We start from the raw sequence: 24,932 nt of genomic DNA, 5'->3' as shown, positions 1-24,932 counted from the left end.
TTTACCACCATGCAATCTCAGTTAAAAAGAATGTCAGCATCACTTAAGAATGTCCTTTATAAAGTAGTAAAATATAATAATTTTATTAAATCTCAACTACTGAGTATATATATTTTTAATATTCTGTGTGATGCAAAGAGAATACATAAAACATTTCTATGCCCTGAAGTATGGTGGTGTCTTGAGAAAAAAGCATGTGTGCAGTTGTTTGAGTTGTGGGTTAAACTACTCACATTTTTTATGAAATACTATTTTTTATTGAAAGGCCAACTGACAGACAGATTATGGTTATTTTGACTTTAATTTTTGGCATTCATTCTCTCAAAAATGAGTGGAGTGTACCTGTCACTTCAAGGAAAAAAACCAACAGTGTTTGTTGCCAATAACATTTGAAGTTTCACATGAAAATTAGAATTTTGGAAAACTTATATCCGGCACTGTGAACTTTACATTTTCCAAATACTTAAACACTTTTCTGATGAGATTGGTAGTAATAGTAACAAATGTAACCTTTCATTTTCTACAATGAAATGTGTCAACGTTTTAAAGAGTGTGTAACTCAGTGAACCAATATTTTTCAAATGACAAACATATTTGCTACAAAATCATGCATGTGTAAAAGATTGATTCAAGCATAAGACAGACCAATGAATTTGAATATAGAAAAGTACAAAAAGTTTATTGATATTTGGTTTCAGATTCCACATTTCAACTCACTTTTAAGAAACTACTATTTGTTAACTTGTGGTGTGGTATCAAAGATACTTGTTAAAAAGCTATTAAAATATTCCTCTTTTCCCAATGGCATATCTGTGTGAGGTTGGATTTTCTTCATATACTTTAACTGAAGCAATATTACAATAGATAGACTATAGAGACAATATGAGAATCTAGATATCCTCTCTTCAGCCAGACATTAAAGAAATTTGCAAAAATGCCCAATAATGCCACTCTTCCCACTAAATTATTTTTGGTTGAAGAATGTTATTTTTCATTAAAATATATACTTGTGTTGACATATAATGAACCTATTATTGTTATTTTAAAATGAATATGTAGGTAATTGTTTTAAACGTTTCTGTTTCCATGGCAAATGCAGTAGATATCAGTAGCTATAAGCCATATAATCAAAAGCTTTCTTGGGTCCTCAATAATTTTGAAGAGCATAAAGGGTTCCTGAGACCACGAAGGTTAAGAATCACTGGTGTCTATTGTGTGGCTCCTTCACACCATATAATCTCTTCAGTCTAGGAGCCTAGAAGGTAGGATGAGAACTAAAATTGTCTGCATAAAATGAATGGAAATAGGGCAATAATATGGTCATCAGACATGATTTTAGAAATTGCTTGCTTTGAAATAAGGAGAAAGGGACAATTTGTTGTGATTAAAGGTATATACTGATTAATGAATAAAATGTTTTGGGGAGGATATTTATGATTTGGTTTCAACTGGAAAGTTGTTAAGCTACAGTTTACTGTTTCTGTAAATACGAGGGTAGTTATAATCTTAAAAAGTGCCCAATGGTGATATTCATTTTCTTTCTTTCTTTCTTTCTTTTTTTGGCTGCACCAAAGGGCATGCAGGATCTTAGTTCCCAGACCAGGGATTGAACCTGTGTCCCCTGCAGTGGAAGCTCAGAGTCCTAACCACTGGACTGCCAGGGAATTCCCCTAGTGGCGATACTCTTATCTTTTAACATGGAGAGATATGGATCTTCGCAAGTAAAAATTTATTTTTTAAATGTGTCTGAGACCATGCCCATTACCTCTGGCTTCATAATGGTAATTTCTTAGATTTCCCCCATACTCTACAAACCAGAGTAAGTTCACTATGGTCTTTCTTTGTTCTAATCAGTGCCTTTACCCAGGCTTGAAATCTCATGCAGTCTTTGACTCTTTTTTTCTACTTTATTTCTAATCAGCTGCCAAATTGTATTGTCACTTCTTTCTAAAGTTGTTTCACATGTGTTCCTTTCTTCTCTATCCCCAGTGCCCTCCCCTAGTTGGGTGGTCATCACCCAATGCCTGGATTTCTATAGCCGCTTCCTAGCTGATCACTCTGCTTCTGGGTACATTAAAAATCTGAAACAGTGATTTGATCTTTCCACTTCTGAGCATAAAACCTTCTGGAGGCTCACCATTTCCCATAAAATAAAGTTCCTCAGCCCAACATGCAGGGACATGGAACACAATTATTTGTCCCCAGACTATATGTTCAAAACATCTTTCTCGACAGCTCATCATGAGCCCTTTACTTCAGGTGAGGAAGCTTTCCCACCGTCCTGCATAAGATATGCCTATTATTGAAACTAGACCTTTACATGTGTTACCCTGGACATAGGAATGTCCTCTTTCCTCCTCTAGTTACAGGTCCCATTCTCACTCCTTATCCAAAGTTCAAGTCCCAACTCTTTTTTGAAATACTCTTCCCTTTCTAATATCATTTATAAACAAAAATATCAGTAAATAAAATGATTAGAGTGCCTCAATGCTATGAAATATGGGTAATATGGGTGACCTGAGGCAGAGAATACTGTATATTTTTTTTAGTTGTTGAAGGATAGTGTGGTAAGCAATAGGATTTGGAGTTAGAAGACCAATTTCAAACTCCAGTTTTGGGTAAGGGAATTTTGACAAGTCATATTAGCTTTATGTATTTGGAGTCCTCATGTGTAAAATGGGCATGGTAATATCATCCATCTCACAGGATCATTGTAGGATCGAATAAGAGAATGTTCCTTAAAAATGGTAAAGCTCCATGAGAATGTTATTGTTACTGCTATTATTATTGTCATTATTATTATTGTTTTTGTTTCATGCATGTATGTATTTTTATATCCCCAATTAGATTATAAGCCTTTGGAAGGGAAGTGTTGAGTCATTCTTTACTTCTGAATTCCCCCTTGGTTACTAGTATGTAATAAAGATTTGAATAAGGCTCGTTGAATGCATAAATAAATTTTTACCAACAAGAGAATTAAGAGGGCTGTGGTAATCCACAAATACATTTTTGTTTTGTTAAGAGAAAAAATACAGGGTGCGAGGCTAGCAATGTGAAGATTACACTGCTTTCATTGAGGGATTGTCTCACAGTGACGAAAATAGTCTTACTACTGAAATCTTATGAGCCACAAGAATTTTAAAAAGATTCCAAGATAAGTAATTTATAGCTTCTCAAGGGAGAATGAGGTCAAAATTCTACAGGGAAAGAATGAACCAAAAAAGAGGAGATTTGAGTATGAATCAACATGAAAAATAAAACTATAATAGAATATAAGTTTAGCTAAATTCTGGGACAGTAGCTTACCTCTTACATAAAATAATGTAAAGAGATTATATATAGTTAAACTCTTAAAATTCAATCAACTGAATGATTGGCAGCTTATATGAAGGATTATGGCACTATAAGGAAACCAGTGTTAGACGAATACATTTTCAGTGCTTTCAGAATTATAAGAAATGCTCTTAAATTTCTAATAACAAAATACTGTCGGGGGCTTCCCTGGTGGTGCAGTGGTTGAGAATCTGCCTGCCAATGCAGGGGACACGGGTTCGAGCCCTGGTCTGGGAAGATCCCACATGCCGCGGAGCAACTGGGCCCGTGAGCCACAACTGCTGAGCCTGCGCGTCTGGAGCCTGTGCCCCGCAACGGGAGGGGCTGCGATGGTGAGAGGCCCACGCACCGCGATGAAGAGTGGCCCCCGCTTGCCGCAACTAGAGAAAGCCCTCGCACAAAACGAAGACCCAACACAGCTAAAAATAAATAAAAAATAAAAAAATAATAAATAGAGTAGCTATTAATTAAAAAAAAATACTGTCTTGAGTTACCATATACTATAACTAAAATTAAATTCTGATCAATGAGAATGTTCAAGGTTAAGAATAGGCTGGTAAGAAAAGGAATATAGCACCATACATGTGTATGTATGTGGGAAGAGAGAAATAGAGAAAATGAACCTCATAAACAGAGGGATCAAATGAGTATGATGAAACCAGAGGATGCACCCAAGAGGATAATGTCCTGCCTGTCTCTGTTTCACTGCCTTCCTTCAACATTTATAGTTGGACCTGCTATGGGAATTGCTCAGCTCTGCTTCAGACTCTGGAACCAAATCAAGTAAAACATAATAAGCCCTAAGTTAATAGTTTGTTGGCTCAGCCTCAAGTAAAAGATGTTACTAATCTCTCTCTGACTTTGAGCCTTACCTAGTTCTCATCTTCTGCCTCTTACTATGATTGAAGTGAGTCCCTCCTTTGTTTCCTCTGTAACTATGCCCTGGCTGATTTGGGGTCCTGTGCAGTAACATGTTACTTTTTACCACTTCTCTTTGTCACAAACACACCACTGATTCTTCTAAGTCTGGGGGACTTTTTTGCCTTCTACACAATATAGGAAAATAAATTACAAAGCTATAAACAAGATATGCTGAAAAAGCACCTAAAATATAAATTTGATTGTCTTCCCATTGAGGAAAGAATGGACTTTCTGTAATAACAAGTAGAAAGTTCAGAAGAACGGTGAACTCTTGATATTTTGCTGCTGAAGCATGGGACCCACAAGCACAGTTATATAGAACTGACCCACTGAGCAAGCACAGTCCAACTCTGACAATTCCATGAAAGCCAAAGCAGTTGAACCAGCACTTCAGGGTCACAGTTTAAGCTGTTGTTGAAGTGAAAGTTCTAAGCTGTGCTCCACAAGAACCTTTGGAAATATGATTAATTTATTTTGGTCTTCAGTGAGGTTTTCCTGAACACCTACTATATGCCAAGCTATGTGCTAGCTATTAGGACTTCATAGATGAACGGGACTGGGTTTCTGTCCTCAAGGAGCTCACTGTCCTGGTGGGTAAGGAGAAGAGAAAGAGTTGTGGTGATACATTTAAAAAATGATTGAAAGACTATACTTTCAGGGATCATTTCTATAGTTCATTACTAGAGAAGTTTCTCTTTGGTGGGAATGTAAATTGATACAGCCACTATGGAGAACAGTATGGAGGTTCCGTAAAAAACTAAAAATAGAACTACCATATGACCCAGCAATCCCACTACTGGGCATATACCCTGAGAAAACCATAATTCAAAAAGAGTCATGTACCACAATGTTCACTGCAGCACTATTTAATAGCCAGGACATGGAAGCAACCTAAGTGTCCATCTACAGATGAATGGATAAAGAAGATGTGGCACATATATACAATAGAATATTACTCAGCCATAAAAAGAAACAAAATTGAGTTATTTGTAGTGAGGTGGATGGACATAGAGTCTGTCATACAGAGTGAAGTAAGTCAGAAAGAGAAAAACAAATACCGTATGCTAGTACATATATATGGAATCTAAAAGAAAAAATGGTTATGAAGAACCTAGGGGCAGGACAGGAATAAAAACACAGACGTAGAGAATGGACTTGAGGACACGGGGAGGGGGAAGGGTAAGCTGGGACAAAGTGAGAGAGTGGCATGTACATATATAGACTACCAAATGTAAAACAGATAGCTAGTGGGAAGCAGCCACACAGCACAGGGAGGTCAGCTTGGTGCTTTGTGACCACCTAGCGGGGTGGGATAGGGAGGGTGGGAGGGAGACGCAAGAGGGAGGAGATATGGGGATATATGTATATGTATAGCTGATTCACTTTGTTATAAAGCAGAAACTAACACACCATTGTAAAGCAATTATACTCCAATAAAGATGTTAAAAAAAACAATGATTGAGTGAAGAGATTTGGGACTTCATGAAATTTGGCCACTCTGAATAGTCACAACAACAAACAAAATTGTATAATATCAGTAATAATTGGGCTCCTATTTTATTTGAAACTCTACTTTTTGTCTCCTAAGGAGAAATCGTAAAACTGTGATGGAAATGAATGTAAGGATTGAAAAAAAAGAGAGATAATAATAATTAGTATAAAACTCTTGCAGTGTAGCAAGGGAAAAATAAATGCATATGGTTAGAGATAAAAAAAATTAAAATCAATACTAAAAATTACAATATGGTACAGCATGAAAAAACTAATAAAGGACATGATTACAGGGTACGCTCATTTGAAGATGATTAGAAATGACTTTGAGAGTAGTTTTTAACCAGAACCTGAAGGTGATGATGAAAATAAATTCTTATCCTATAGCTAAGTCTAGGTGAGGACAAACATTAGTAAGTTTGGTTGAAGGATGACAATTAAATGTTGTTGGCTAAAGCAGAGGGGTCAAATTGATGATTAATAAAATATTAGTTAAGGTTTGGTATGGGGAAGATAATGGACGACCTTCAATTTTAGGCTCATGTGGATCTAGGGACTTATGTGGAAACCAGTGGAGCAGATCATAAGAGTTTAGAACCAGGACCATATAACCCAGCAATCCCATTACTGGGCATATACCCAGAGAAAACCATAATTCAAAAAGACACATGCACCCCAATGTTCACTGCAGCACTATTTACAATAGCGAGGTCATGGAAGCAACTTAAATGCCCATCGAAAGATGAATGGATAAAGAAGATGTGGTACATATATAAATGGAATATTACTCAGCCATAAAAAGGAATGAAACTGGGTCATTTGTAGAGACGTGGATGGACCTAGAGACTGTCATACAGAGTGAAGTAAGTCTGAAAGAGAAAAACAAATATCGTATATTAATGCATATATATGGAATCTAGAAAAATGGTACAGATGAACTGGTTTGCAGGGCAGAAATAGAGACACAGATGTAGAGAACAAACATATGGACACCAAGGGGGGAATGTGAGGAGTGGTGGGGGTGGTGTGCTGAATTGGGAGGTTGGGATTGACATGTATACACTGATGTGTATAAAATGGATAACTAATAAGAACCTGCTGTATTAAAAAAAAATTAAATTAAATTAAAAAAAAAGATACAGTCTCTTTATTGGAACAACCAAACACATGCCTTGATATTTGTGGTACATTTATTTATCCGGCAAATGCTTTTTCCTCTAGGCAAATAAGCAGAGAATATGCTAGAAATAAACAAACAAAAAAAGAGTTTAATACTAGGAGTCAGCTGAAAGCAGAGGAATCTATTGTCTGTGAGAGTCAGGGAAGCAGGAATTTATGGCCCACTGACAGAGTAGAGATATTCGTTTATTCAGTCATTAATCTAGTGTTTATTGATAATTTGCTATGTTCCAAGAAATGGTCTAAGCCCCGTGGATGCAATAGGGAGTAAAACAGACATGACCTCAAACCTCATGGAACTTACATCCTAGTGGAAAGAGGCAGAAACAGATAACAAACCATGAGAAAAAATACCAGATAACAATTGCAATGCCGAAATTACAGTGAATAATATGGAAGAGAGACTGAGTTGTTCTCTCAAATCTGGGAGTGGGGAAGGGAGGTGAGTAGGAGAGGGCCCTTTGAAGACGTGACATTTAAACAAAGACCTGATGTCAAGAAGGAGCCACGCACATACACTGAGGGTTGTGTGGCTGGGATGAACACAGTCTGGTGGAACAATTCCCAGCGGACGGACTAAATCCAACACCCCGGGAGGCCAATGTGGTCAAGAAGGAGTAGAAAAGAAACAAATGGAAGGATCTCAGGAACTTAAACCACAATTCTGAAGTATATAGAAGCAGAGAACTAGGTCAGAGAGAACGTGTCCAGAGCTGGGTATGGGCGAAGGTGTGGGATTCAGTCACTGATAAACTGGGCAAAGTTAGAATTCAGTACAGTTTGTTGTAAGTAAGGAACCAGAAATTAACTTGGATCTGAGGCAGTGTTTTCTGGTGGAGGTATTTATAATAATAATAACCACAGTTATAGTGATCTACCCGTATACCTCTGGCAGCCTTTTGTTCTCTCTTTGCCTTTATAGCTTTAACTCATTTTCGCCTATTGGTTGAAATCAGTCATCCCATCCTCTTGACCCAACTCCCAAATTTTGGTCAACTTTAGGATTCCTTCCTCAGGGATCCACTAGTACACAGTGTATTACTATTCCCACATAGTCACATTGCTTTATCTTTATATTTTTATATTTTGCTCCTATGTGAGGTTTCTTCAGGGTGAGGGATTACTTCTTTTCCTTTATATTCCAAGTAACTGACATAAGGTCTGGCACAAAGAAGTGCTCAATATATAATTTTGGTTGAATACATGAATGAAAAAATGAGTAGATGATGGCTTACTTAAATCCTTTGTGAAATTAGGCAGGGCAAATATATAAAATAATAGTTGTTAAACGTGTGAGTATGTTTAATACATGCCAGGTGCTATACTTGCATTATGTCTGTAAATTCTCATAGCAAATCATTGTGGTGAAGAGTGAAATCATCTACCTTTCAGAGGTGAATAAACTGCAGCTCAGAATCGATAAAGAGCAGCAGCAAGGTTATACCCCTGGTGATGGGCAAGGCTGGGAAACAATGCTGGATTCTTTCCACCACTGTGCTTATCTTATCCAGTTAGCCCAAGATCACAGCATAGAGGGTGTTAAAATCACAGACCCGTGCAAGAAGGAAAGTTTTCTGTGCAGGAGCAGACAGTTACTGATTGCTATGAATGTTTTTGATTTACTAGGCAGTGGAGAACTATTTGAGATTTTGAATGATACTATAAATGTAATATGCTATGATGGAAATGATATTTGAGATAAATATTTTCACTGCTCTGGCTACTTTGTACAGGCTGAATTACAGAGAGACCAGTTGGTGTCTATCAGAGTTCTTCCACATGGGGAATTATGGAGAATTAGTATTGTAACTTTAGAACTAGAAAAGAAAAAATAATAATGTAAGAGATATTGAGCAGGGGAAAAAATGAAAGAACTTAAGATCTCATTAAATGTGGGATAACAAGGAGAGAGTTAATTCAAATGTAACTCTAGGATTATGAGCCCATGGATCTTAAGAGCACTGGGGAATTTGGGATATCATCTAATTAGAGGAATGTGCTAAATGCTGCTTAAAATTTATTACAGTTTTTAGATATCCTAATGGTCCACGTAAAAATCATGGAACGGATGAACGCAAATTAGTGCACAAGTCATGTCTCAGTTTCTCATCTTTAAATAGGTAAGAATTTTCCTAGGTGATTTCGAGGGTCATTGTCCTCTCTGAATTTGTAAATTTCTTGTGAATTGAAGCAATTTCCTTCTTTTACATGCACCTCCTTTTCCTTCCCTCTTCTTATTTCAAAATAATGGCCCTGAAAGTGATCATTATCTAGCTGAACAAATATATTTAAAAACAAGTATATAATTAGAAATTTTTCCCAGGTTGTATACACATAAAGTGCATTTTTTTTTTTTTTAAGTTTGCAAGGCCTGAAATGTTTGTGGCTGCTTCTTTTTTTTTTTTTTTTTTTTTTTTGAGGTAGTTCACATTTTATTTTTTATTTTATTTTATTTTTTTAACATCTTTATTGCAGTATAATTGCTTTGCAATGTTGTGTTAGTTTCTGCTCTATAACAAAGTGAATCAGCTATATGTATACATATATCCCCATATCCCCTTCCTCTTTTTTTTTTTTTAAACATCTTTATTGAAGTATAATTGCTTTACAGTGGTGTGTTAATTTCTGCTTTATAACAAAGTGAATCAGTTATACATATACATATGTTCCCATATCTCTTCCCTCTTGCATTTCCCTCCCTCCCACCCTCCCTATCCCACCCCTCTAGGTGGTCACAAAGCACCGAGCTGATCTCCCTGTGCTATGCGGCTGCTTCCCACTAGCTATCTATTTTACATTTGGTAGTGTATATATGTCCATGACACTCTCTCACCCTGTCACATCTCACCCCTCCCTCTTGCGTCTCCCTCCCACCCTCCCTATCCCACCCCTCCAGGTGGACATAAAGCACAGAGCTGATCTCCCCATGCAATGTAGCTGCTTCCCACTAGCTATCTATTTTACGTTTGGCCGTGTATATATGTCAATGCTACTCTCTCACTTCGTCCCAGCTTACCCTTCCCCCTGCCCGTGTCCTCAAGTCCATTCTCTACGTCTGCATCTTTATTCCTGTCCTGCTCCTAGGTTCATCAGAACCATTTTTTTTTTAGATTCCATATATATGTGTTAGCATACAGTATTTGTTTTTCTCTCCATCCACCTCACTACAAATAACTCAGTTTCATTTCTTTTTATGGCTGAGTAATATTCCATTGCATATATGTGCCACATCTTCTTTATCCATTCATCTGTTGATGGACACTTAGGTTGCTTCCATGTCCTGGTTATTGTAAATAGTGCTGCAATGAACATCATGGTACATGACTCTTTTTGAATTATGGTTTTCTCTGGGTATATGCCCAGTAGTGGTGTTGCTGTGTCATATGGTAATTCTATTTTTAGATTTCTAAGGACCCTCCATACTGTTCTCCATAGTGGCTGTATCAATTTACATTCCCACCAACAGTGCAAGAGGGTTCCCTTTTCTCCACACCCTCTCCAGCATTTATTGTTTGCAGATTTTTGATGATGGCCATTCTGACTGGTATGAGGTGATACCTCACTGTAGTTTTGATTTGCATTTCTCTAATGATTAGTAATGTTGAGCATCCTTTCATGTGCCTCTTGGCCATGTGTATATCTTCTTTGGAGAAAGGTCTATTTAGATCTTCTGCCCATTTTTGGATTGGGTTGTTTGCTTTTTTGATATTGAGCTGCATCAGCTGCTTGTATATTTTGGAGATTAATCCTTTGTCAGTTGCTTCGTTTGCAAATATTTTCTCCTATTCTGAGGGTTGTCTTATTGTCTTTTTATAGTTTCCTTTGTTGTGCAAAAGCTTTTAAGTTTCATTAGGTCCCATTTGTTTATTTTTGTTTTTATTTCCATTTCTCTAGGAGGTGGGTCAAAAAGGATCTTGCCGTGATTTATGTCAAAGAGTGTTCTTCCTATGTTTTCCTCTAAGAGTTTTTTTTTAAAAAGGTTTATTTATTTATTATTTATTTATTTATTTAATTTGTTTTTTGGCTAAGTTGGGTCTTAGTTGTAGCACACGGGATCTTCATTGTGGTGTGAGGGCTTCTCTCTAGTTGTGGTCTGCAGATTTTCTCTTCTCTAGTTGTGGCGTGCAAGCTCCAGGGCACATGGACTCTGTAGTTGTGGCGTGGGTTCCAGAGCACATGGGCTCTGTAGTTTGTGGCTCGTGGACTCTAGTTGAGGTGGGCAAGCTCAGTAGTTGTGGCACGCTGGTTTAGTTGCCCCGTGGCATGTGGGATCTTAGTTCCCCAACCAGGGATCAAACCCGTGTCCCCTGCATTGTAAGGTGGATTCTTTACCACTGGACCACCAGGGAAGTCCCTCCTCTAAGAGTTTTATAGTGTCTGGCCTTACATTTAGGTTTTTAATCCATTTTGAGTTTATTGTTGTGTACGGTGTTAGGGAGTGTTCTAATTTCATTCTTTTACATGTAGCTGTCCAGTTTTCCCAGCACCACTTATTGAAGAGGCTGTCTTTTCTCCATTGTATATTCTTGCCTCCTTTATCAAAGATACGGTGACCATATGTGCCTGGGTTTATCTCTGGGCTTTCTATCCTGTTCCATTGATCTATATTTCTGTTTTTGTGCCAGTACCATACTGTCTAGCTTTGTAGTATAGTCTGAAGTCAGGGAGACTGATTCCTCCAGCTCCATTTTTCTTTCTCAAGATTGCTTTGGCTATTCGGGGTCTTTTGTGTTTCCATACAAATTGAAATTTTTGTTCTAGTTCTGTGAATAATGCCATTGGTAGTTTGATAGGGATTACATTGAATCTGTAGATTGCTTTGGGTAGTACAGTCATTTTCACAATGTTGATTCTTCCAGTCCAAGAACATGGTATATCTCGCCATCTGTTTGTATCATCTTTAATTTCTTTCATCAGTGTCTTATAGTTTTCTGCACACAGGTCTTTTGTCTCTTTAGGTAGGTTCATTCCTAGGTATTTTATTCTTTTGGTTGCAATGGTAAGTGAGAGTGTTTCCTTAATTTCTCTTTCAGAATTTTCATCATTAGTGTATAGGAATGCAAGAGATTTCTGTGCATTAATTTTGTGTCTTGCTTCTTGACCAAATTCATTGATTAGCTCTAGTACTTTTCTGAGAGTATCTTTAGGATTCTCTATGTGTAGTATCGTGTCATCTGCAAACAGTGACAGTTTTACTTCTTTTCCAATTTAGATTCATTTTATTTCTTCTTCTTCTCTGATTGCTGTGGCTAAAACTTCCAAAAGTATGTTGAAAAATAGTGGTGAGAGTGGGCATCCTTGTCTTGTTCCTGATTTTAGAGGAAATGGTTTCAGTTTTTCACCATTGAGAACGATGTTGGCTATGGGTTTGTCATATATGGCCTTTATTATGTTGAGGTAAGTTCCCTCTATGTCTACTTTCTGAAGAGTTTTTATCATAAATCGGTGTTGAGTTTTGTCAAAAGGTTTTTCTGCACCTATTGAGATTATCATATGGTTTTTATCCTTCAGTTTGTTAATATGGTGTATCACATTGTTTGATTTACGTATATTGAAGAAACTTTCGTTCCTGGGATAAACCCTACTTGATCATGGTGTATGATCCTTTTAATGTGCTGTTGGGTTCTGTTTGATAGTATTTTGTTGAGCATTTTTGCATCTGTGTTCATCAGTGATATTGTTCTGTAGTTTTCTTTTTTTGTGACATCTTTGTCTGGTTTTGGTATCAGGGTGATGGTGGCCTCTTAGAATGAGTTTGGGAGTGTTCCTCCCTCTGCTATATTTTGGAAGAGTTTGAGGAGGATAGGTGTTAGCTCTTCTCTAAATGTTTGATAGAATTCACCTGTGTAGCCATCTGGTCCTGGACTTTTGTTTGTTGGAAGTTTTTTAATCACAGTTTCAATTTCAGTGCTTGTGATTGGTTTGTTTATATTTTCTATTTCTTCCTTGTTCAGTCTCAGAAGGTTGTGCTTTTCTAAGAATGTGTTCATTTCTTCCAGGTTGTCCATTTTACTGGCATATAGTTGCTGGTGGTAATGTCTCATGATTCTTTGTATTTCTGCAGTGTCAGTTGTTACTTCTCCTTTTTCATTTCTAATTCTGTTGATTTGAGTCTTCTCTCTTTTTTTCTTGATGAGTCTAGCTAATGGTTTATCAAATTTGTTTACCTTCTCAAAGAACCAGCTTTTCATTTTATTGATCTTTGCTATTGTTTCCTTCATTTCTTTTTTCATTTATTTCTGATCTGATCTTTATGATTTCTTTCCTTCTGCTAGCTTTGGGATTTTTTTGTTCTTCTTTCTCTAATTGCTTTAGGTGTAAGGTTAGGTTGTTTATTTGAGATGTTTGTTGTTTCTTGAGGTAGGATTGTATTGCTATAAACTTCCATCTTAGAACTGCTTTTCCTGCATCCCATAGGTTTTGGGTCTTCGTGTTTTCATTGTCATTTGTTTCTAGGTATTTTTTGATTTCCTCTTTGATTTCTTCAGTGATCTCTTGGTTATTTAGTAGTGTATCATTTAGCCTCCATGTGTTTCTATTTTTTACAGATTTTTTTCCAGTAATTCATATCTACTTTCACAGCATTGTGGTCAAAAAGATACTTGATATGATTTCAATTTTTGTAAATTTACCAAGGCTTGATTTGTGATCCAAGATATGATCTGTCCTGGAGAATGTTCCATGAGCCCTTGAGAAGAAAGTGTATTCTGTTGTTTTTGGATGGAATGTCTTATAAATATCAATTAAGTCCATCTTGTTTAATGTGTCATTTAAAGCTTGTGTTTCCTTATTTATTTTCATTTTGGATGATCTGTCCATTGGTGAAAGTGGGGCATTAAAGTCCCCTAGTATAATTGTGTTACTGTCGATTTCCCCTTTTATGGCTGTTAGCATTTGCCTTATGTATTGAGGTGCTCCTATGTTGGGTGCATAAATATTTACAATTGTTATATCTTCTTCTTGGATTGATCCCTTGATCATTATGTAGTGTCCTTCTTTGTCTCTTGTAATAGTCTTTTTTTTAAAGTCTATTTTGTCTGATATGAGAATTGCTACTCCAGCTTTCTTTTGATTTCCATTTGCATAGAATATCTTTTTCCATCCCCTCACTTTCAGTCTGTATGTGTCCCTAGGTCTGAAATGGGTCTCTTGTAGACAGCATATATACATGTCTTGTTTCTGTATCCATTCAGCCAATCTATGTTTTTTGGTTGGAGCATTTAATCCATTTACATTTAAGGTAATTATTGATATGTATGTTCCTATTACCATTTTCTTAATTGTTTTGGGTTTGTTATTGTAGGTCTTTTCCTTCTCTTGTGTTTCCTGCCTAGAGAAGTTCTTTTAGCATTTGTTGTAAAGCTGGTTTGGTGGTGTTGAATTCTCTTAGCTTTTGCTTGTCTGTAAAGTTTTTAATTTCTCTGTCAAATCTGAATGAGATCCTTGCTGGGTAGAGCAATCTTGGCTGTAGGATTTTCCCTTTCATCACTTTAAATATGTCCTGCCACAGCCTTCTGGCTTTCAGAGTCTGCTGAAAGAGCAGCTGTTAATCTTATGGGGATTTTCTTGTACATTATTTGTTGCTTTTCCCTTGCTGCTTTGAATATTTTTTCTTTGTATTTAATTTTAAAGATTTGATTAATATGTGTCTTGGTGTCTCCTTGGATTTATCTTGTATGGAACTCTCTGAGCTTCCTGGACTTGATTGAATATTTCCTTTCCCATATTCGGGAAGTTTTCAACTCTAATCTTTTCAAATATTTTCTCAGACTCTTTCTTTTTCTCTTCTTCTTCTGGGACCCTTAAAATTAGAATGTTGGTGCATTTAATATTGTCCCTGATGTCTCTGAGACTGTCCTCAATTCTTTTCATTCTTTTTTCTTTATTCTGCTCTGCTGTAGTTATTTCCACTATTTTATCTTCCAGGTCACTTTATCCATTCTTCTGTCTCAGTTATTCTGCTATTGATTCCTTCTAGAGAATTTTTAATTTCATTTATTGTGTTGTTCATCATTGTTTGTTTGCTCTTTATTTCTTTTAGGTCCTTGTTAAACGTTTCTTGCATTTTCTCTATTCTATTTCCAAGATTTGGATCATCTTTACTATCATTACTATGAATTCTTTTTCAGGTAGACTGCCTATTTCCTCTTCATTTGTTTGGTCTGATGTGTTTTTACTTTGCTCCTTCACCTGCTGTATATTTCTCTGTCTTCTCATTTTGCTTAACTTACTGTGTTTGGGGTCTCCTTTTTGCAGGCTGCAGGTTCGTAGTTACCATTGGTTTTGGTGTCTGCCCTCAGTGAGTAAGGTTGGTTCAGTGGGTTGTGTAGGCTTCCTGGTGGGTGGGACTGGTGCCTGTGTTCTGGTGGGTGGGGCTGGATCTTGTCTTTCTGGTAAGCAGGGCTGTGTTGGATGGTGTGTTTTGGGGTGTCTGTGAACTTAGTATGATTTTAGGTAGCCTCTCTGTTAATGGGTGTGGTTGTGTTCTTGTCTTGCTAGTTGTTTGGCATGGGATTTCCAGCACTGGAGCTTGCTGGCCATTGGGTGGAGCTGGGTATTAGCATTGAGACAGAGATCACTGGGAGAGCTCTCGCCGATTGATATTACATGGGTCTCTGGTGGTCCAGTGTCCTGAACTTGACTCTCCCATCTCAGAGGCTCAGGCTTAACACCAGGCCAGAGCACCAAGACCCTGTCAGCCACATGGCCAGGTATGTGGGGAGTTTCTTGCCTTTTTGGTAGTCTGAGGCCTTCTGCCAGCGTTCAGTAGGTGTTCTGTAGGAGTTGTTCCACATGTAGCTGTATTTTTGGTGTATTTGTGGGGAGGAAGGTGATCTCCACGTCTTACTCCTCTGCCATCTGAAGGTCCCCCTGTGACTGCGTCTTGTCTTTGGTAAGCATTGCTCCACAAAACCACCTGCTTTTCTTTCTTTTTTAAATTTAAATGAAATTTATATTTTTTTAAATTTAAATTTTAAAATTTAAACGAAAATTTAACCCACAGTTATGAGGCTGTTTTCTATTATGGTTTCCTCCGCAGTAATCATTTGATAAAACTCTTCTTCTGTTTACCTTACTTTCATTCATTTCACTGCAGCACACCCTCAGAAATGGCTAAGAAACGTTACTTATCCAGTTGAGGTATGTTGCAGAGTCTTAAAATTTCATTCTAGAACCTTAATATGAGAAACAGAAGCATACTAGTTTGTGTTAATTATGGTCCTGAATTCATTGCGCCTTATCTTAAAAAAAAATTCAACCAGAATTTGGGGAGCATAATTCAGAATTTGGTAGCACAAAGAAGAAATGTTATAGGAAAACATGTTATTATCATATATAAAATGCAGAGCTGTGGAATCTTGGAAATTAAGATATTGATTTATCACACTGTTTCTTGAATTAATTAAGATCAGTTATTGAAACTAATAGAATAAAAAATAACAAGACAAAAGAGCTTAGAAAGCTAAGCAGAGGGAATTCATTCATTTGAAAAGATCTATTGCATACCAGTTATTAACTTTGCGGCACCATGTTTTACATAGTTTATACAGCAGAACACAAAATAGACAGTCCTTGCCCTCCCCAAGAGTGTAGTCTAGAGCATGAAACTATAGGAAATGTAGACACTGCATAAATGACTTGAAGTGTTAAGATGGAGAATTTCAGGGGAAACAGAAGGAAAAGGAGAGGAGCCTGGTTTGCTTGGGCAGAGGAAGGCGGGTGTTGGCCTGGTAAAATCTTTTTGGAAAAAGGAATCTTTAAATTGAAAATTGACGTTAAGTAGATGTCAGCAAGGCAGAGATGTTGAGAAAGAAATGGGATTTGTGGGAAGGTAATTAGACAGTCAAGAGTATGAGATATTCTTGGAATTGAAAAAAGTCCAGTTGGCTCTGGAGAAAAGAGAAACAGACGATACTTATAGAGTCAAGATATTCTGAGACCATGTCAAAGAGAATGGGTAGCCTTCCAAAAGTGGGGAGACATTGAAGGGAATTGACAAAAGATTTGTGTACTGCAGTGATCATGATCATGTTAGCTGCTATTAGAGAAAGCTTTGGAGGGGAAATGAGTGAAAGTTGGGAACATATATGTGTATATCTATATGTGCCTCTCAGACAATATGTCTACCAGTCAATAAGGTAGATTGTATTAACTGAAGAAAGAGCAAGAGGAAGTTTGGGATAATGATTTATCACATTTATGCAGTCTGGTGAAGTTTTCCTTCTTGATGACAACACTCGTTATGAGATTGCAAACATTTGTGCTGCTGGAAGTGTTCCCTAGCCTTTCTGGATAGGGTGCAAAATTATGGTTCCCAGACCTTTGTATATCAGGGATCAAAAATTACTTCCCTCTCGCCCTGCAAAAAAACAAAACAAAACAATAACCCAAATAAAAATTTGGATTGCCATTCTAACACCAAACTTTAAAGAATACAATCTCACAGGAAATGGTAAGCCTTCTCATTCCTCTGAAAGGATGGTTAATAACATTTTTGTGCATAAGATTTTCCTCATTTTTCTAGTTCTATAGTTCACAAAGCTATAACATTTTGTCTTGTTCACAGTAGCCCAAAGACTGAATTTTGTAAACCTCAGCCCTACCTACCACAAAGACAGGATAAAAACTGGTATTGCCTTTACCTGTGAATCAAACATACCCAAAGTCACTTAAGAGTTTGAAAAATGCCTTAATTCCACACCTGTGTCTTTTAGGATAGACTAGAAGGGGCTTAACCTCTCTTACCGAGAAAGTGGTAGAGTTGTTTATTCATTGGAGGAGAGCAGATGTTTCTCAGAGTTTTCCTTTGTTTAATAACTACTAGATTTGTAAATATACCCCTGGAAGACACAACACAATTCTGATGAGTCATCGTGCTTTCATATAAGGGTTCTGAAAAGTAACCTCAGAATAGGAACAGAAACTTAAAACCTCTTATTTTAAGACTTCCCTGACTTGTGGTATTTTTCTAAGGAACATACACATACAATAAAATAGCTGCATATATATTAATATATATTGAAAATGTTTAGAAAATAAAGATCCAGTGAGTGAGCATCTCTGAAAATGTTTGTTTCATAGACACTGTATTTTTGCTTTCACTTTATTCTTAATTAAAGTAGTTCATCTGGTGGAAAAAAGCTTTGGGAACAGGAAAATGTAATTTTTGTCTCTATATAAAGCAGGCTTAAGAAGGTCTGAGAGTTTAGTCTTAACCTGGAGAGGAATGACACTAGCATACTTCCCACTAGCACATCAAGAGGAGTATTTCCAGAAACTTGAACTTCTTGCTTTCTTCATCATTCCTTAGATATTTTACAGCAGAATAAATGCTATTATTACTAGGTAAAATCCTGCCTATGTACAATGTGATATTTGTCAAACTTGTTTTAAGTTACATATGTTAAAAAAAAAACAATAAAAATGCCATGAGTTTCGAAATCAGGAAGACTTGAGTCTGGATCTCTGCTCTAACACTTAGTAACTTACCTTGGGCAATTTAGTGAACGTGTGCCTTAGTTTCTCATTTATATGAGAATATTATTAATTATTAATTAATGTGGCTAATACCCTGTTATAGTGCAGTTGAAAGTGAATGAAAGAGCATCAATATGTTTTCTGGACCCTCAATAAATGATTACTATTCTCTTCTCATGTTCATTCTTCTGATTCTAGTATCCAACCCTCCCTTTCCACCTAGGTCCCTTTGGATGTCCTGGATGTTGGATATCCATCTGCCTGATCTAGAGTGTTCTCCACAGGGAAACATACAAATGTTAACTTTCCCATTGCTTCTCAAATCAAAGTTTGCCTTTTCGATTAATTGTGGATTTGAACTGAGTTTTAGTTACAAAAATATTTAACAAAATTTTGTTTATAATAGTGGAAAATGTTGGAAACAGCATAATATCTTAAAATAAGTTATCCTTTAATAAATTCCAGTGTACTCATATATTGTAATGTTACACAACCATTAAAAATATCTTATTGGCATGGAAAAATATTTCCAACATGCTGTGGATAGGGAAAAATAGAAATAAAGCAATGTATACAGTATAATGATATGAAAAATCATATGTACATGCATAGAATAAAAAACCGGAATGATATACAACAAATGTTAACAATTGTTATCTCTGGATGGTGGGATGTGTGACTTTTTATTCTCTTTCTTCTAAATAACTAGGCCAGTGGCTATGACTTCTATGAGACAGGATGTAAGAAATGTGACATTTCTTTTATTTTCCTAGTCAAAATTAAACTGCTCCTGGTCCCCATCTGGCTAGGACATTTAATTTCAAGCACTATTGAAACTTCTTTCCTCTTAAAATTGTCCAAGTTTGTGCAAGTGTCCTGTGGATCTTGTAAAGTTCCAAACATTTAAATAGAATCTTCACGTTTTGTTGTATCCCCATTACCCATGATAAGCCCATGCCCAAGCCACATCATGCCTTTAAATCTAAGAAATTTTCTCTTTCTTCTGGGCCCAGCTTGAGTCCTACAAACTCCTGCAGATATAGTCCAATGTTACCCTAGGCACTGTGCATTTTGTAATCCCAAATCTTTTCATTCCTCCTCAAATTGTTTTTCTTATTTTCACATGGCAAAACTGTTTCCCACTAAGAATAAACTAGCTTCCGTATTCAGGTATTAATTCATGACGTAAGTGGAAATTCGAAGATGAAATCTAAATATACACTATTAAATGCATACTTATTATGTAGCACTATGTATTACTTATATACTACTATGTAATAATATGTATTATTATTGTATAAGACACTAGAATCCTTAATTTTAAATGGAGTCTCTGAACCATCAATCTTATACAAATTATCTTCTACCATGCGACCAGGTAGCCATTCCCCAGAAGTCTTTCTACCTGCTCTTGATCTGAGGGATGGGGTTACCAGCACTCTGTAAATACACAAATCACCTGGATCCTTTCTACCTTGTCTTCACATTTGCTCCCTTTCATAATTCCCTATAAGAACTTGCACTTTGCAAACATATTGGGAAAAGACATGGAGGAAAGTGGGGAGTACAGGGGAGTAATCTTCTCCATGCTTTATAGTGGCTGCTTTAGTGGTTATACTTCTTAAAAGATTATTTGTTAAGGGAACGCAATACCATGATTTGGAGTAGAGAAGAAAAAATACCCACAGCCCTGAGGACTAAACACAAAATGATGGCACATGCATTTTCAAAATGTTCAACAGTGAAATTTTTACCTTTCTAATATGAATTTTCCAAAAAAAAAAACAGCTATCAGGCAACAAAACAAAGCATGTGTTTATAAAAACTCAAAACTTTCCCATTTCTTATTTACTTGGGAGCTTTTTCTTGACTTCTAAGGCTCAATTAGTTTATCTGTAAATAGGCGATGGGAAAGAGCTATAGAAAGAGATATGTAATTTGAGGTCAAAGGTTTGGTTTAAACTTTGACTCTGATGTTCACTTTTGGGTAAATCACCTACTCTGCAAGGCTGGGGCAATGCTACCAGGATGGCCAGTTAATCCCAGAGGTTGCATGCAACTCCATCAGATGACTCCAGTACACTGGGAAGAGTTTCTTCTCTAAGGAATCATGTCTGCCTCTCCGCGGACTTAAAAGCAGAGGACACATTTTATAATCCCAAATCTGCTTCCCCAAATTGTTTTTCACAACTTTCAGTTGGCAAAACTGATCCCAACTAAGAATAAACTGACTGACTTGTTCAGACATAACTATATGAGGTAAGCAGCAAGTTGAAGATTCAATCTTAAATCTTAATAAAACATTAAATACATACCATGTATAAGACATTGTCTCTAACTCTAGATTGAGTCTCTGAATCATCATTCTGTTACAGATTATCTTCTTATGCCATGTGGTTTGGTTTACTCCTGTAGTTGAGTTTTGTCAAATTGTCTCAACCTTCCAATTCATCTTTCTCATCTTGATAAGTCTCCTCCCATACAGGGAGTTCACCATTCCTTCTTGACACAGTAATCACTCAGGTTTTCCCCCTCCTCACATTACTGTCTCCATTCTTCAGTCTATGCTGCTATCTTACTAAATACCAGGTTAATAATGTCATTCCCTTGCTAAGAGCCAAGAAACCAACACCCATCTCTGACAATCAACTACCATATTCAAAACAGAATAGCGCAACTAACCACTACCATCTTTGATAGCTGGGAAATTTCTTTCTTTTTTTTTTTCAAATTTGCCATTACATTTATTTATTCTCTTTTTTTAAAATTTTATTTTTTTAATTGAAGTGTAGTTGATTTATAATGTTGTGTTAGTTTCTTTTTTTTTAAATTTTTGGCTGCGTTGGGTCTTCGTTGCTGCGCACGGGCTTTCTCTAGTTGCGGTGAGTGGGGGCTACTCTTCATTGCGGTGCTCAGGCTTCTCACTGCAGTGGCTTCTCTTGTTGCAGAGCACGGGCTCTAAGCACAGGGGCTTCAGTAGTTGTGGCATGCGGGCTCAGTAGTTGTGGCTCGTGGGCTGTAGAGCACAAGCTCAGTAGTTGTGGCTCACAGGCTTAGTTGCTCCACAGCATATGAGGTCTTCCTGGACCAGGGTTTGAACCCATGTCCCCTGCATTGGCAGGCAGATTCTTAACCACTGCGCCACCAGGGAAGTCCCATTGTCTTAGTTTCAAGTGTACAGCAAAGTAACTCAAGTTTATATATACACACACACACACACACACACACACACACACACACAAATAGGACCTACCTATACAGTAGGTCCTTGTTGGTTACCTATTTTATATATAGTAGTAGTAGTAACCAACAAGGACCTACTGTATAGGTAGGTCCTATTTGTGTGTGTGTGCGTGTATATATATATATAAAATTGAATTACTTTACCATGCATTTATTACAAGTAGCAGAATGGCTGTTAAGGGAAATAGAAATATCTAGAGAGCCAAACGAAAGGGAGATTGTTTTTCTAGAACTATGATTTATAGCAAAATAATCATACCTTCTTCTTTCTCCCTATTTTAGTGATAAATCAAAGTATTATATGTTATTGCAGTGCTTTCTTTAAATGTAGCAAGTTATAAGCAGTAATGGACTTACAACTGTTTAGGATATTAGTCTAATATTTTATTTTTATTTCAGTTCTTGGACCACTGCTATTTTCAGGAAAGTAAAAATACCTCAGTAGCATATTAATTAGGAAATATTTAATTTGTTGAGTCAACAATGTTTTCTTTAATAGTCCTATCTATATGTAGAAAACAGTTGGATCATTTTGCTAATTTGGAATGAATTAGATTAGCAGAAATTTTTATTTTTTATAGCAGCTTTTGGATTTTTGTTGTTGTGGTTATAAATTATCAAATTTTACTCTATCCTAAAACATAAATTTGGGACGAACTGGGATTTAAGGCTAGATTATAAATGTAATGAAATTAAATTTTGTTATGTGACTATTTTTGTTATTTGGGTGAAGATTAAGAGTTGTCTTTATTGTGTTTCCAATCAGAGAAAGATTTTATATATATATGGATTTTATATATATATATATGGAATGAAGGAAAACAGATTTTTCCAAACAGATTTTTCCAAAGAGAACATGTTGGTCCTGACAACGTATTTGAAAAGTCAAATAACAAAAGTGCTTTTGAGATACTTAGTCACTGGTTTTATAAACATAAGTATAGGAATGCTATTATCTTCATCCTCTAATGGAATTCCTCTACTGACATCTTTGGAGCTCAGTTAGTTGAGGAACTCTGGACATTTGCTTAGCAGTAATTCTTCCTAATCAGGATTGCCTTCAAAGCAAAAGACATGTGCTCAACCTCTTGCATGGTTGCCAGTACATTTAAATTCCAAGAGCACAGGAATTTTTAAAACCCTATAAAGTGTCTGCAAGTCAGTTTCTGAGCTGTGTGATTGGGCTTGTGCCCATTCTGAAGAACTGCTGAAATTAGACATGCGCTTGCTTTACCAAATTTAGAGGGATCTTGGAGAGCAGAAAACAGCTTGTACATTATTATTATTTTTTTTGAAAATAATTACATTCATTATAGCCCCTAAAGTCAAGGGTCTTATTTTTTTTTTTAATAGATCTTTATTGGAGTATAACTGCTTCACAATACTGCACTAGCCTCTGTTGCACAACAAAGTGAATCAGCCACATTCACACATACATCCCCATATCCCCTCCCTCTTGAGCCTCCCTCCCACCTTCCCTATCCCACCCCTCTAGGTCGTCACAAAGCACCGAACTGATCTCCCTGTGCTATGCTGCTGCTTCCCACTAGCTAACTATACATTATTGCCACAAGTAAGTAAAATGAATTAGGACAACTTGGTTTTGTCAAAAGTTCCTGAACATGGTGTATTTGTAGTCAAATATTCTACTGTGTATTAAGTCATGTTAAATCACTGACAATATGACTCCATTTGTATAATATAAATTTGCAAGTCAGGGATTTGGCTGATTTGGGATAGGCTGAAAAGATGGTCAAACAAAACAAAAAAAATACACTGAAAAAATTGTCGGACAGACTTGGATTGAAATTCTGGCTTCACTACTGATTTTGTGTGCTTAGGATTCTAAATAAAGAGAGTAATGCATAATTTCATGAATATAGTGGTTAATGATACTGCAAATGTAGTGATAATACAAAGTATGTGGCCCAATATAGGCTTTATATAAGGAGCAACAATGATATTACTATTGCTTTATTTGGTATAGTCCTCTTAATATATTTAAAAAAAACACTGAGGAGGAAAAAGTTTAATAAAGTAGTAATAATCTGCCTAACATGTTCAATTAAAAGAAGAATAATTAACACAGGGTGGGGAAGAGGAGGGTGGGACAAATTGGGAGATTAAGATGGACATATATACACTACCATGTGCAAAATAGATAGCTAGTGGGAACAAGCTATAAAGCACAGGAAGGGCTTCCCTGGTGGTGCAGTGGTTGAGAATCCACCTGCCGATGCAGGGACACGGGTTCGAGCCCTGGCCCGGGAAGATCCTACATGCTGCGGAGCAACTAAGCCCGTGCACCACATACTGAAGCCTGCGCGCCTAGAGCCCGTGCTCCACAGCAAGAGAAGCCACCTCAATGAGAAGCCCGTGCACCACATCGAAGAGTAGCCCCCGCTCGCTGCAACTAGAGAAAGCCCGTGTGCAGCAACAAAGACCCAACGCAGCCAAAAATAAATAAATAAATTTATATTAAAAAAAAGAAAAGCACAGGAAGCTCAGCTTGGTGCTCTGTGACGACCTAGATGGGTGGGATGGGGGTGGGTGGGAGGGAAGTCCAAGAGGGAGGGATTATAGGTATACATATAGCTGATTCACTGCATTGTACAGCAGAAACTAACACAACATTGTAAAGCAATTATACTCCAAATAAATAAATAAATAATGTAAAAAAAATGAACTATTAAAAAAAGAATAATTAAGAGAAAATTATTGCTTCCATTTTTCAGGTCAAAAATATTGATGCAAACATATGGGTATAGAAAATGTATATTGAAGGTACAGATGATGAGTCCTAGTAGATATCTAGCTATTAAAATAGAGTTCTTATTGTTCATAAATATGCTATCTCTAGATCTGTGCTTTCAACCCAGCTAAGTTTTATTTATTTTTAAAATTTTTTATTTTATTTATTTATTTGGTCATGCCGTGCAGCTTGCGGGATCTCAGTTCCCCGACCTGGGATTGAACCCTGGTCATATCAGTGAAAGCCCAGATTCCTAACCACTAGGCCACCAGGGAACTCCCATGACATCTAATTTTTAAATTAATTGTAAATATATTTTAATTAGGGTCCATTTCACCCTTATCTCTGATTAGCTTCATATTTCCAGGAATTTTATTAGTGTCTGTCAGGGCATAAAAAAATAAACTTCCTCTTCTTTAGTACAGATGGAAATGGCAGTAAGGTGGCAGTAGGGTGCTATTTGGGTGTCAGGTTTAAGATATCTTTGAACCTCATACCATGGATAACAAATTCAGCAAACATCCTTTGAACTCCT

Source organism: Balaenoptera physalus (genome assembly GCF_965194825.1).
Source record: "Balaenoptera physalus genome assembly, chromosome: 1".
Taxonomy (NCBI): Eukaryota; Metazoa; Chordata; class Mammalia; order Artiodactyla; family Balaenopteridae; genus Balaenoptera; species Balaenoptera physalus.
Note: the sequence above shows the minus strand (reverse complement) of the source record.